The sequence below is a fragment of the Grammomys surdaster genome, unplaced genomic scaffold (genome assembly GCF_004785775.1).
Source record: "Grammomys surdaster isolate TR1022 unplaced genomic scaffold, NIH_TR_1.0 169, whole genome shotgun sequence".
Lineage (NCBI taxonomy): Eukaryota > Metazoa > Chordata > Mammalia > Rodentia > Muridae > Grammomys > Grammomys surdaster.
Window position 1 is genome coordinate 10,489,537 of NW_021604617.1, and position 13,567 is coordinate 10,503,103.

Here is a 13,567-nt window from a genome sequence, read left to right on the forward strand (position 1 = left end):
TTCCACAATGCACACATGGAGATAGCCACAGTGCTCCACAGTGCACACATGGAGATAACTCAGTGCTCCACAATGCACACATGGAGATAGCCACAGTGCTCCACAGTGCACACATGGAGATAACTCAGTGTTCCACAATGCACACATGGAGATAGCCACAGTGCTCCACAGTGCACACATGGAGATAGCCACAGTGCTCCACAGTGCACACATGGAGATAACTCAGTGCTCCACAATGCACACATGGAGACAGCCACACAGTACCCCACAGTGCACACATAAAGAACTGAACTCTTAATTTAGAAGGGTATGGTATGGAGAGAAAAGGAAAAAGCTTGTCTTAAGAATATTCTAACAAAAGATGATTCTCAAACCCTGTGTCTGGTTCATTTTCCTCCCCAAACCAATATTAGCTATGACAAAAAGTATAAAGATGATGCAGGGTCTCTGTGCGTGGTACTCTTCATAGGATCCTAATGTTACTGCATCATCTAATTCTACTGCAATACTATGAGGTAAGTACCGAGAGTCCATTTTACAGATGAGGTAAGTGATAGGCTAAGTAAGATATTATATAGTCTGTACAAGGTATACACATAGAAACAAAAAATGCACATACACACACACACAGAGAGACAGAGAGAGAGACAGAGAGAGAGAGAGAGAGAGAGAGAGAGAGAGAGAGAGAGAGAGAGAGAGAGAGAGAGAGAGAACACACAGTGTTTTCTAAAGGTGCAGAGGGCGTGAAGTATTGAAGCCGTGAAGGCCAGGGAGAGATGTGGTCAATATCCCAGTGACTTCTGTGCTATCAGTGTGGCCAGGCCACATCAGGCTTCCTCAAACTCGTGTGTTTACCTCAGTCATCTTCCAGACCCTTAGCTTGAACACTGTTTCTCAGTCAATACAACTAGTCTTTACAGAAAAAGTCACATGTACTTTACAAAGAGTTTTGATGTAACCATGCCTTAAGCTTTATTGTGTGTCTGGGATTGAGTTAATTATCAGCAGGAACCTTATTTTTTCAAACTATGCTGAGCTTAAATATACCTGAAATGAGCTGCCCGAGGTCAGAATCTTGACGTGTGGACCAACACTGGCTACTGAGTCACAGTGAAGCAGATTTCCTTTACGCATTATGTGGATCATTAACCTGCTGGTTGTGGTGTTTGCAAAGCCCCACAATTAGGTCATTCTCCATCTCTAAATGGAACAAGAGGACAAGATCCACTGATAGTACCCCTCTATATTACCAGTTCTTAAGTACTGGACTCTGAACATGATACACCCATGTTTTCTTAGGAGGCACAGTCAGGGTCTTCCCCAGGATAACAAGTAGGCCCTGGTTACCAATAGACTCCACATCTGTGGACTCACAATATTCTAGCTAAAATATTCTTAAACAAAGGAAAAGGAAAAAAGGTAAACTGAAACTGTACTCACTGTGTACAGACTTTTTAAATTTCCTGGTCATATTTCCCTAAATAATATAATTACTAATACAGCATATTGATGTAGCAATATAGCATATTAAATATTATTAAAAATCAAAAGATTATCTCAAGTATATTGGAGCACATGTGAAGATTATGTGTATATGTTATGCTCATTTTCCGTAAGGGTCCTAAACATCTGTAGATTAGGGTAACCAAGGAGAATCCTCCAAACAATCCACTACATTTACCATGGCACAAATATAGCACATTCATTCAACACACATGTAGAAAAAATTCTTTGTGTCTTTCACTCTTCTAGGCATTTGTCACCAATTAGGGGAAGAAAGAGACTAAACCCTTATCTGAATTAACTCCTTTTTCAAGATGTAGGATGAGTCTAACCCAGAGATACTTTTTTACTTACACCAGCCAGGAACTAACGGGAGTATGAAGATGCTAACTCTACTCCACAACTAGGACCTAATTGAATTTGTACACTTAGAAAAGGGCCAAGGAGCAGGAAGAGGAGTAGGCGCAAGTGAGGCCACAAAGGAGAGCATAGTTCTGGACAGTCAAGCGAGAGGCTCATATCATCAAACACCACTAGAAACAAAAGGTAGAGAAGGGGGGCGGGGCAGAGCTAAATGGAGGGAGCAACACGTCAGAGAAGGGGCCGTAGAAAACACAGAAAGAGCCAGAAAAGCTCATCACAAAGGAGGAAGCCACTGCTGAGTGTGCATCAGGTGCCTTACTATAATTTATATTTCAAATATTAGAATGTTCACTACATATACACGTGCTTATTGGCATTTTGTATGTCTTCCTCTTGAAAGTGTTAATTCATATCTTTTGCCAAGTTTTTATTGGTTAACTTAACTCTTTGATGGGGGTAGAAGGTAGAAGCTTTATATTTTATACTTCTGTGGGCATGAATGCACATAGACACACACATATACACAGAGACACACATATACATACACACACACACACACTCACTTTGACTTTTGTCAGACACTGGCATTGCAAACATCTGTTTCCAAGATCTCTCTCCATCATGGAATCAATTTGGTTCATTTGTGGAAAGGAACTGCCTACACATGTGAGTCTGTTCCTGGACTCTGTTCCTCACACTGATCGACCTGTCCATCCTGTTGCCAGTCCTGCACTGTACTGACCCAGGAGCATTTTACTTTGTAAATCTTGAAACCAGACACTACGAAGCTTACGAATTTTCTTCTCACTCCTCTCTCCTCTCTCCCCTCTCCCTTTCCCTTGCTTTCCCATCCCCCTCCCTCTCCCCTTCTTCTCCTCTCCCCTCTCTCTGTGCATACGCTTGTGCATACATGTACATCAGTGTGTGTTGTGTTATGCGTGTGCATGGTGCACATATGGAGGTCAGAAGACAACTTGAAGAGCCTTCTCCTTCTACCCAATGTTCTGGGGCTGGACGTCAGTTTACCAGGCTCAGTCTTCCTTCACTGAGCCATGCAGTTGGTTCTGCTTTGGACCTTCCTCTAAAACCAATATCTCACTCTTTTTTGTACACACATTAAAATAAGTAATGTTTATTCCTTAATGTTCCTTCTGATTTTAGTGTGATTCGCAAAGTTACAGTAAATCAAGAAGATATTTTCTCTAATTATATCTCTTATGCAGGACCGAGCTTAACAATGTGTCTCATGACCACAAGGTAACCACAATACTTCATGTAGACATGGGTTTCCAATAACAGATAATCTAAAAACATGCATATTAATAGCTTACATGTCAGTTTTGATGAAGAAACTACTGAAGTGAAATGGCTACGTGTAAGCCCAAACCACAAATAGCTCTTTAAAGTTTAGACCGTCCTTTGCCCCAGAGATCCTTGAAAGTAAGAAATGATCTACAACTTAACTATAAGGTTAAATTTAAAAAAAAAAAAGTCAAATAATCACTACATACTGATCAAAAGAACCAGAGGAGGCAATACAAAAATCTCAGAAGATAAAGTAGTTTTCTAATGATTATATCAAATTCAACTGTATAGAAACATCAAATGTTATTTAAGCACCCAGTGTGATAAAATTTCTTTCTACTGTAATTTCACATGTGAAAACCAGCAGATGCTATTGTCATCTCTTTATTGTATTTTCCTCATGTTCTGCCTTTGAATTGTACGTTTGAATGTTAGTGATGACATTTCACGTGGTAAGACATTAACCCAGCATGGGTTGACTCACACTGCTGTCTACTCCGCAGATTCCTTTCTCAGATGTGACAATAACAGCTCAGGGAAGAGTGGGTAACTGTGTCAAGATAATTTGCCCAAGAAGATCGAAAACACGAACACAGGTCTTTCTGCCACTATTTCCAAGGGACTTTTTATTAATGGGTAAATAACGGTATTTATTAAATGAACAAGCCTGGGTTTTCTTGTAAGAATCACATGCTCTAAAAAAACGGAATAAACTTTTTCTGTGGCATATGAAGTAAAAGAAATAATACTAATAACAAAGGCTCTAAACTTCAGAAACAGCTGAGTAAGCACTTATCAGGATCTTCATTAGGAGCAAATACAATCAATCCCAGATTTTAAGATTGCCTTCTAGCCCGGGGGAGGGGGAGAAGGGGGGAACAACTGGGATGTAAAGGGAATGAGATGGAATATTGCTTTCTAGCAATAGTTGGGAGGAGAGGAGGGAAGGAAAGGCATTCTGATAGATACAGTAATTAGGGACCCCAGGCCACCACCAGCAACACTTGCTATCACTTTGAAGGCTAGCACCCAGCAGCGCTTGCTGTCACTTTGAAGGCTAGCACCCAGAACACAAATGACACAATAACGAAAATGATGCTGTGGGGACAGAAGTCACTTCTGCTGACATTGGGCAGAACTCGATTATACGCACTAATCAAAAATTAGTGTAATCTGGGAACCTGACCTTGGTGCTAAGAAAGAAAATAAAAGTGGTTTAGTGAGTACGTGGGTTCGATCACATCATTTCAACATACAACCAAAGGATAAATCAAAAACATTGCGCAGAGTAGGGTATGTATGGAGGATGTAGTTAGACATAGACAAAGGGTATCTTGTTCGGGAACCCTCCACTTTATTTTAGGATGAAGATTCTCACTAAGTGGAGCCTGCCAATCCTGCTGGACTGGCTGGCCAGGGCTGGCTCCTTCTTTCTTCACTTTAGCAGAACTGGATTTTAGGTGGGAGATGAAGCTCTGCATTTACATTGTGTTTGCTGATGATCAAACACACATGCTCGAGTTTTGGCAGTTAGTACTTTACTAACTGTGGTGGTGTGAATAAGAATGACTTGATATGTTCATATATTTGAATGACTAACATCAGGAAGTGACAACAAAGAAGAATTAGGCTGATGAGGTGTGGCCTTGTTGGAGTAGGTGTAGAGTTGTTGGAGAAAGTATGACACTGGAGTGACCTTTGGGGTTTCAAAAGTGGAGGCTAGGCCCAGTCCCAGTTTCTCTTTCTGCTGCCTGGAATCACAATGTTGAACTCCCAGCTACGTCTCCAGCACCGTGTCTACCTATTGATTGAGTCACTTCCCTGGCCCTGGATTCTTTCTTTGAAACTTCTCTGTAAGTGAAATCTACCAGTTAATACAGAACTCAGTAGTGAGACTGAGAACATTTCTACTGAGGTGAGGAACAAGACACAGCTACCTGCTAATTAAGAATCTTACGAGCAGTGTAAAGAGAGGCCCTTATTATAGGAGGTGCCAAGGATAAAAAACATGTCAGAAAAAAATGTCAACATGTGTATAGGATAAACTTTTCACTCTTAAGAAAGAATGATTGCATCAACAAGTATCACAAGTAGTGTTTAAGAACGTAGGAAGGAGGCCACAAACAGGAATAACCAAAAATTATCACTTTCATGTTTATCACCACTGACAATAACAAGTTCCATAAGAAAACACAAAACTTTACAACAAAAACTAAGAAATGTGCAGCCTGTATAAGAAGAAACTTCTTTGATATATACTCATGTTCTATAAAATACCAGAAATAGAAAACCACACTACACCATGTACAAAGATGAGGTAAATCTTTGGTTGTAGCAAAAGCATCAGTCCCGTTTCCCAATTTGGAAATTCAAGACACTCAGCATAAATTAGGAGATTATCTGGAAGAAGAAATACATTAAACTGGCTGAAATAGATGAGTGTATAATCTACGATGGTATCAGAGTGAACCAGTGTCCACTCTAGCATTGGGACAGACAGACACTCTGTGGGATGCCGCCACAGCCCTGAGCTCATCTGTGAGGCACATTAGTTCTTATGACTGATGTGGACAGTGTTGATTTCATGGCTGCTGTACCCATTAGGTATTCTCACTTTGTATCATCTTGCTGGATTCACTTAGGTGATCCAGATACATTTAATATTTCAAAAGTGAACCAGGACACAGCAATATAACTATTACTCTAAAAATCCAACTTTGTCTTGCTGTTTGTCTGCATATATGTCCATGTGCTGCTTGTGTGTGAGGTGTCCACCGATGACAGAGAAAGGTATAGGAGCCCTTGGAACTAGAGCTCCAGGCAGTTAGTTGTAAGCTGTCATAGGAGTGCTAAGAACCAAACTCAGGTCCTCTGGAAAAGCAGCCAGTACTCTACACCAGCGACCCACTTCTGTGCCTATAAAAATTTACTTTTTTAAAAAAAGGTATGTTTATGTGTGTGTGGAGGTGAGTATATATGCAAGTACAGGTGCCTGTCGAGGCCAGAAGAGGGTATCAGAATCCCTGGAGCTGGAGATAGATGTCTGACAATGGTGCTGGGAACCAAACCTGGGTTCTCTAGAAGAGTACTAAGTACTGTTAAAAGCTGAGCTTTTCTCCACCTTCATTTATTAGAAAACATTCTATGTACATAAACAGATACACATAATTATACAGTGTTCATATTAACCAAAGCAGTTTTAGATTATGTGCACTTAAAATGATCAGAAAGTTTACATTCTTGGAAATGCTAAAATTATGCAAAGATCAATACACAGAAACTACACTTTTACATACGGGAGTGAAGCAAAACAAGTGCCTAAATGTGACCTTAAGGCTAGTAGCTTCATGAAACAATGAAGTTTGTAAAGACAGGTGAAGTTGTGTGTGGACACAAGCATACTCATGCATGCATTCGGAGGACAGAGGACAGCCTCAGGGTTTGTTCCACTGAGTTTGCTAACCTTTCTTTGATTCAGGGTCTCTCACTGGCCTGGAACCGGCCAAACAGGCTAAGTAGGCTAGGCACACAGGTGAACTGTCTGGGAAGCCCTGGGATGCTCTCTTGCTTTCCCAGTGCTACCATAGAAGCTTGTTCTATCATTTTAAAAATGGGTTCTAGAGAGCAAACTCAGGGTCTTTAATGATGGAGCGATCTGTCCGGCCTCCAACATGAAACACTTCTGGTGGCTTCTGGGATGCCACCTTCCATTGGATTCCTTTTATCTTCATGGCAGCAGCATCTCCCATTCTGTGGTTGTTTCCTTCTTTTCTGGAAATAACTCACTCCAAGTGATTGAGGTCTCAGACTAACTTCTGTTACAAACAAATGCACACCTCTATGGATAAGTGGTCTCCACAGCTTCTACCACATGTCCTTGAAGCATGACAGACCCATTTTTTCTTATCCAGTTTTTTCTTATCCAATTGCTAGGTTAACATAACAAAAAGAACACATGCAAATCCCTAATCCAAATTTTCTCTTCTGAATTTTACTTATTGGCACATATTTTTGGCATGATTCTATCATATGGATAGCAGGTCTTACTGGCACTACCATTTACCCAATTCTCCAGAATAAGGGCCTCTGAATTCTGTCTAAATTCTTTATTTTGCCTGTGTTCTACATCAGACTCATCAGTAAATATTCAACTACCTTGAAAATATCCCCAGAATTGATGGGCTGGGGGCATAGCTCACTAGTAGACTTCTTGCCAACATATATAAGGTCCTGGGTTCTAGTGTTAGCTCTGCTCTCCTACAAAATTATAATCGTGGAATTGCATAGAAACCCCTCAAGCAACAAATGCCCTAATCCAAACAACCATCACCTCTGACAAGAACTATCATGGCTTCTATCTGGTTCTCTACTTTTTCCTTTGCTACACCATATCTACTAACCTCCTCTATGCATCTACAGTAACTTTGTCCTTGCTAAGAATGCGAGACTCATCACCTATATTCTCAACTAAGGAAAACATGTAAGTTAGTCAGGTATGGGAATACACACCTTACATACTTGTATTCCCCAATAGTCAGGAGGCAGAGGCAGGAGACCAATGAGCTCCATGCTAGCCTGCACTACACAGCAAGACCCTGTCAACTCACAAAAATTATATACACTTAAATAAAACCATAATTCCTATGGCCAAAAAGAGCTGGCTTCTGTGTCTTCATCTACAGTTGTCGTTACAAGTTTATCAACTTCCCTGCTGTTCTTACAACACACTGAATACTCACATCTAGATGTTTTTGTACTTCCTATGGAGTGTAAAAAGTAGCTGAAAATTGCTCTTTCCCTAGAAATTGGCATAATTTCATCCAAATTTCCCTTCTAATTGTCCCTTCAGATTGGCCTCTTCCTGGTCATCACATTGAAAACACTAGTTTCTATCATATTCTTTTTCTTGTCTGTTTTATTCCTAGATCAGATTGCAGGTACACACACCAATGCCTAGGGAAGCTTCACAAGGGCACACATTTCATTCTGCTGACCAAATCTGTGAAGAGAACACCACCTCAGGTGCCACTTCGGGTGTATTGGAACAATGAGTTTGAATGAGTAAGTCCCTTGAGGAGGAGATGAATAACAGCAATAAAAAACCATTCACTTACAAAGTGTCTCATGTTCCTCAATTAGCCCCATTCACTTCATAAAAAGTACTTGAATATATACCCATGTAAAACTCTTTACACATACTGCATTCACTTAGATTTTGCTGACAGGATGTGGAAAAAACATTATCTTTCGCATAATTTAAAAGTCATGAAAATATGATTTTATCTTCATATTACAGGCATCTTAGTAAAATAACAATTTTACTCCAACAAGACAGTAAGGGAAAAGAACAGATATGAAGGTTATCTAGCCCAGTTGTCTTACTATATTTACTTTCTTTTCTAAGTTGGACTCTGTCTTTTAAGTGTTCTCTCACAAGAAAGTATAAACATAAAATGTAATCAAAACTTTTTAAGGTAAGAGGTAAAGGAATTGTTAGTCACAATTATTAGAATGGCCATGTCAAGGTCTTAGTAAGAGCTGGCAGTCCACATATTTTATACAGCCATGCTGCCTCTCTCACACACAGAAAGGAAGACTGTGAGTCTACTTAAAAAATCTGGTCTGCGGAGGCAGTTTCTTTGCAACTCACAACTAATTTAAACAAAGAAAAGCCTTGGGAAGAATATATCTGTTTTATCTGTATCAAAACACAGGCTATTTCATATTTGGATCATCCATTCACTCATTCAAATTTTATTTACTACTGGGGATCATCCTTATTTGTAACTTGTAGTATTTTTACAGGTCTTGGGAATTCAATCCTAGCATTGCAAAATATACATGCTCTATGTACTCACATTCCAAAGACTGTAAAACTTCTAGAAACAAGATGCCTAAATTATAATGCTTAGTGAATGTCACTTTAAAAATAAAATAACTAAAAATGGGCTGGGTGGGCCACATCTTTAAGCCCAGCACTCAGAAGGTAGAGGCAGGAAGATCTCTACGGATTCAAGACCAGCTGATCTAAGATACAAGTTCTAGGCCTGGTAATGGTACATAGAAAGACACTCTTAAAACAAACAATCCTGACAGAAAAAAAGAGAAGCAAACTTTAAAGAATGTGTTTGGTAACTCTGGGAGCTAGGGAGATGACTCAGAGGTTAACATCACATTCTGCGCTCTTGCAGAGGACCCAAGTGCAGTACCAAGCACCCACATCAGACAATTCACATCCTCCTCAAACCCTAGTTCTGGGAAATCCAGCACACTCTTCCATCCTCCTTGTATACCTGTACTGCTATGTATATGATCCCCACAGCACCCCCAACAGAGAAGAATAAGATAATGGATTTTTAAAGAGAGCTAGGCAGCCTGGGTGGCTGCTTTACGGACCGTCACGTGTCCTATGGGAATGGTAGTGTTTGAGCTAGATGATTTGGAGAGTGGAAGACAAGGCAATTTAAAATAGAAATCAGTGAGAAATCTGAAAAGAACAGCACACCAAAACTAAAACAAAATAGACAGAAGCCAAAGAGAGAACCTTACTGGGAATACTAGGATGTATGACTAAGGCGGTTCCTTCCAAATTCTAGATACGTATAAAAACTGTAAAGTTTTCTCATAAAGATAGAAATTTCAGTTTTACATTATTAACCCAATTAACTGAGATTGTTTTAAAAATGAATCACAGAATATGGGTTAAGAAGTGTGAGATTTTAGGTCACAGTGCTCAGGGAAGAACCCTGAGGACTACAGCAATGGGCCAGTATGGTGGCTATTAGGAACTATTCCTAATGACTACTACATATAACTGAGCATTCTGTCCAGGAGTACGCAAACTCCCAGTTCTAAAATACACATTTTACAGCAAATAATTTATCTCACATTCAAATGAACAAGGATAAAGGAACACATATATTGAACATCACAAATTAATGTTTATATGTGATATTATAAAATATTTCAAATATAAAGACAGTATACAATTAAGAAAAACTTATCAATGATTAATTTTGAATATATTGTTTTTAAAATTAATGCTTTTAAATGCTTATGCAAGGTATTAGTAATTCATCCTTATGACTATATAATACAGAGAATTATCAACGCGTATGTTTAAGAGATCCCAGGCCAAATGCTACTAAAACACACAGAGCTTTAAAAATACAGTCCACATGATTTGCATACATGACTTGTTTTCTTCAGTGTCTAAGGGTAGCAGAACCAAAGAAACCCACATCCTAAGCCACAGAACAGAGGCACCTGGTATTGCTCTTATCACAGGATGACAAATGCTTTCAATCCCCTAATAGCATAGACATCCTCAACATTTGTATAGTGTTTTTTAACTAACAAAATGGTGTGTCCTTCCTGAGTTCTAGAATGGTCAAAGGCTCAATGCAAACACTTCTTAGAATACCTTTTCCACTCCATTTAAAGAGACAGGCTCAAGATCATGTGTTTTACAACACAAACATTCTCTATTTCTTTTGTTGTTCTAATGCTTACATGGTTGAGTGTGACTTCAAAAAGGTTCTGTAGCTCACCTTGGTGGTACAGGATTGAAATCCCAGCACAACAGCCCGAGGAAGGATGGCATCACAAGGGAATCCACAAGTTCATGACCACCCTGGGCTACACAGCCAGATAGTCCATGTAAAACCAGACAAAGAGGAAACTGAAAAGAAACCAGAGAAAAGAGTATCTCTGGGTTTATAGTTATAAATATATCTATATGTCAATATCTGCTTTGGCAGGAAAATAGTAATGATTTTCATCAGTACAACAAAGAAAAGATTTTAATGCTCTAATCATGATATAGGAATTAAAAACATGAGGAAACACATATTTTAAAAGGCTTGCCTTTCCCAAATATATAATTAGAATGATGAAAATAGCTATTAGTTTTTTATTTTTGACCAGTATAATTTTATAACAATTTCTAAAGACACTTTATAGTGTTTTATGATTTACCTTTTTAAAATAAACTCTAAAATTAATGGCATTTTTCCCATGGTTTCAGTGAAAAATAATGCTAATTTAAATCTAGTTTAAATGGTTTTTTTTTAAGTATTTAAAGAATGTAACAGCCATCAAAGTGTTTGCTTTAAACACATGAGGACTGGAGTTTTCTGAGTAGGGTGGCCTGCACTTGTGTTAGTAATGCTAGGGGGGCAAAGATGGGCAGATCCCGGTGCTGGTTGTTCAGCCAGCTGGTCTACCTGTGCCTACTTGGCTAGCTCTGAGCCAATGGGAGATCCTATCTCAAAAACAAGGTGGAAACTGCTGAGGAAAACATCTCCAGTTTGCTTTGGCTTCCACATATATGTAACAGACACACATGGAGACCCACACAAACATGCATACACATCTTCATATAGAAACAAACAAGAATTTGGCAATGCCATTCATAACTGATGTCTGTAGATTTGATCAGAAAAGTGCTAGTAACTTACAGATATGAAACAAATTCCCCAGGCCACACAAGTATCAGGCAAAAGCAGCTTTTCAAATGAAAGGCCTTGGTAGGAGTCTGACGTCTTGTCTTTTCCCCATGCAGATGACAACTCAATCCTAATCTTCCTATTCATTACACTATTAAGACTTCAATGATGTCACAATGCTTGGAAAGGCATGCCAACAATGCACTATCAACACTGAAATGCTCTGTTACTCTACAAGGCTGTCACTTAAAAACAGATTTCCAAAACTCTACTTACTATTTTACATAGGAGATACCAACTCCTAGTTCTCTTCAGTCTCTGTCATCATCAGGTGCAAGTTAAAAGGCCCTACCTAAAAACACAGGAGAACCTGAGCCCCAGACAAGAGACTACAACTCAATTGATCTTTCAATGTACAGCCAATGTTGAAAATCTTTACTCTGTATTAGTCAGCATTCTAAAATTGTGTATTTCTAAAATTCCCCAAAGCTATCTATTACAACTGCTTTGCAACTCAAAACCCTAATGAACTCATCTCAAATTTTAATCTATACAGAGCTCTACTGCCTTTACAATAGGATATTTGACTTGACAAAGTATAGTGTCTCTGGGAAGCATTGGCTCTGTCTGTCTATAAAACTGACTCTTGGGACCCAGAATAAGAAATGCTAGTTTGCAGTCACCTTGTAAATCTCAGCTTGACCACAGATACCTCAGAAGACCTGCCAATTATGCAGAATGATACCTGTCTAGTGATCACATCTTTGTAATCTTATTAAGGAGAAGATACCTATCTCCTAATATCAGTGCAATGCATGTAGTAGCCTACTGGCGCTTCCTTGTTCAGCTTAAGCTTAAGCTGAACAAGGTACAGAAATGTAATGGTACAGGTAGTGTTACAGAAATGGCAGGCATCCAGAAATAGTTCTATTATCCACCACAGTGACTCCCTTGTAATTCATTATTATGAAATCACAGAACCATGGGTCAGATCCTAATATGAACATGTGCCTCAAAGCACTTGCCTGCTTATCTATGTAGATAATGAGAAAATGACATCAGGCACCTTACTTCAAATGACTCTGCAGAAGATAGACCTTGCTAGTCATTCAATTTTGCTCATGAAGGAAGCACAAAGAAAGGAGGGTAAATATACTCAGAACTAAAGGGTCAGAAACATACCCTCTATTGTAACCGATTATCCATTACTACTTGCTGTATTCCAAACTCCATAGGGAAGTGTGTGGAAAGTTGGGAGTCCTGTCCTTCTCCATCTTCACATATTCTCAGTTCCACTGAAGAGACAAGTTGTTTCATACTCCAGTAACATTTAGAAGTGACCAGGTCCTTGCCATGAAAGGACAGAGTGGTATACCACTGACAAGATTTGATCAAGCTGCACTGAATGGCAAAGGGACCATTTTCTTATGGTGTTATGACAATACAGGGGAGAGACAAACTGAGTCCACCTCTCTAGAAATAAGAGGACAACTCAACACATCTGTAAGCACCTGCTCAGCCAATATCTCACCAAGTCCCAGGTCCAAACAATTTAACTTCTCCAAAGTCAGCAGTGCTAGGACCTGAGGCACAGATGTAAAACATCACCCAAAGGAAAGGAGCTATAGACATGTAGGCTGTGGTCTGAACTTCTCATACCATCATAGCCTCGGCTGACATTTAAATAAAAAGCTTTCTGCAAGGCTGGGGTCACGGAGACCAGACAAAGTCATGCAGTTTGAGTCATACCTCAAAATTTGTCTACATAGTTTATAATCAGGAAGAGTTTCTCTCTCTTCTATATTAAAATTTATGTTTTGTGTGTGTGTGTGTTTGTGTGTGTGAGAGGGGGGAGAAGAAGAAGAAGAAGGAGAAGGAGGGAAGGGGAAGGGAGAGGGAGGGGGAGAGAGAGGGAGAGGGGGAGAGGGGGAGAGGGAGTAAGGGGGAAA

At 39.5% G+C, this 13,567-nt stretch overlaps 1 protein-coding gene across 4 annotated transcripts in view; it reads right to left on the reverse strand.

The window, feature by feature from the left end:
* Positions 1-13,567, reverse strand: part of Supt3h (SPT3 homolog, SAGA and STAGA complex component) — a 318,914-nt gene that overhangs the window by 193,273 nt on the left and 112,074 nt on the right. The window contains exon 1 of one of the 4 annotated variants that reach the window (XM_028766548.1): positions 10,722-10,740. The exons of the other annotated variants lie outside the window; for them this stretch is intronic. The gene's annotated coding sequence lies outside the window, so the exon portion shown is untranslated. Of the gene's footprint in view, positions 1-10,721; positions 10,741-13,567 lie in introns of those variants that run through there. 4 annotated transcript variants of the gene reach the window in all.